This window comes from Carlito syrichta, unplaced genomic scaffold (assembly GCF_000164805.1).
Source record: "Carlito syrichta isolate Samal-C Ts95f unplaced genomic scaffold, Tarsius_syrichta-2.0.1 Scaffold314095, whole genome shotgun sequence".
Classification (NCBI taxonomy): Eukaryota; Metazoa; Chordata; class Mammalia; order Primates; family Tarsiidae; genus Carlito; species Carlito syrichta.
In genome coordinates, this window is record NW_007258191.1 from 477064 (window position 1) to 478804 (window position 1741).

At 48.2% G+C, this 1741-nt stretch overlaps 1 protein-coding gene across 1 annotated transcript in view; it reads left to right on the forward strand.

The window, feature by feature from the left end:
- The window catches only part of EMID1 (EMI domain containing 1), a 50583-nt gene that overhangs the window by 42887 nt on the left and 5955 nt on the right, over window positions 1–1741 (forward strand). The window lies entirely within an intron of this gene.

Consider the following 1741-nt stretch of genomic DNA (forward strand, 5'->3'; position numbering starts at 1 on the left):
ACAATAAATTAAAAAAAAATTAGCCGGGTGTGGTAGCGCACGCCTGTAGTTCCAGCTACTCGGAAGGCTGAGGCGGAAGAATCGCGGAGCCCAGCAGGTCGAGGCTGCGGTGGCTGGGGCTGGGAGCGGCCACTGCACTCCAGTCTGGGCGACAGAGTGAGACTCCAACTCAAAAAATAAAATAAATAAAATAAAAAAATAAAAATTGAGAGCTCTTCATTCCGGAAATAGCTTTGGTCTGGACTAGGAAAGAAGGAGTCAGGGAGTGTGGAGTGTTGGCAAGACCGTGGACCCTATGTTGGGGAAGGAAAGGACAGACAGATTGGGAGGAAGCGAAAGTGAGTGCTGGCCAGTGAGGTCTCTGGCATGAGGGGCAGCAGCCGGCACCACGTGGGAAGTAGAGAGCCCCAGAGCTGGGTGGCCCTGGAGGAGGGCTTTGTGGGCTCATTGCCATATCCTTGGGGCCTGGGAGTCAGAGACATGGAGAAGCAGGCCAATGCTGCTGAGAGGAGAAGGCTGAGCTGAAGGTGAGGTACTAGGACATGCCAGAATACGGACCCGTCAGACTCCAAGCCCTGGGAGGGGTGAGTGCTATTTTCCTGGGAGGGAGCTCAAGGTGAGAAGGACTGGAGAAGGAATACTGGGCCCCAGGTTTGCCAGCATTTTAAGCACAAGTTCCCCTACAGTGATGCAACATAAAGATTTGATTTGATTTATTTTATAGAGACAGGGTCTTGCTATGTTGCCCAGGCTGTTCTTGAATTCGTGGGCTCAAGTGATCCCCTTGCTTTGGCCTCCCAAAGTGCAAGGTTTACAGGTGTGAGCCACTATGCTCAGCCTAATTTTTATTTTTTGTTATTTTTTATTTTTTTGAGTTGGAGTCTTACTCTGTCACCCAGGCATGAGGGAAGTGGCATGATCATGGCACACTGCAGCCTCGACCTCCTGGGTTCAGGCAATCCTTCCACCTTAGCCTCCTGAGTAGCTGGGACTACAGGTGCATGCCACAACACCTGGCTAATTTTTAAATTTTTGTAGAGACAAGGTCTCACTATTTCCTAGGCTGGTCTTGAGCTCCTGGGCTCAAGCAATCCTCTTGCCTCAGCCTCCCAAAGTGCAGGGATTACAAGTGTGAGCCACTGTCTATTTTTATTTTTAGGAACAAGGTCTCACAGGAGTACAGTGGTGCAATCATAGTTCACTGCAGCTTCGAACTCCTAGGCTCAAGTGATCCTGCTGCTACAGAAAGTGCTTGGATTACGAACGTGAACCACCACACCTGACCTCAATCATTTTCTCATTTTACTCATATACTGGTGGTTCTCCACTTATGGTGGTTCAACTTGCGATTTTTCAACTTTATGATGGTGTGAAAGCCGTAGGCATTTAGTACACTCCTCAACTTACAATGGAGTTACTTCTGGGTAAGCCCAACCTAAGCTGAAAACATCCTAAATTGAAAATGCACTTTTGACTTATAATGGGTTTATCAGGACATAACCACACCAGAAGTCTAGGAACTTCTGTATATTCATTTTGGCATGAATAGAAATACCAGTAGCTAGCCTAATCTCACTGCTAGGGTAAATTAGTTAGGGCGAGGTTACCATGAAAATGTAAGGCAAAAGGTGAATTTAAAGAATATGGAGCCAGGCTCGGTGGCTCAGCCTGTAATCCCGCACTTTGGGATGCTGAGGTGAGTGGATTGCCTGAGCCCGTGGGTTCGAGACCTGCCTGGGCA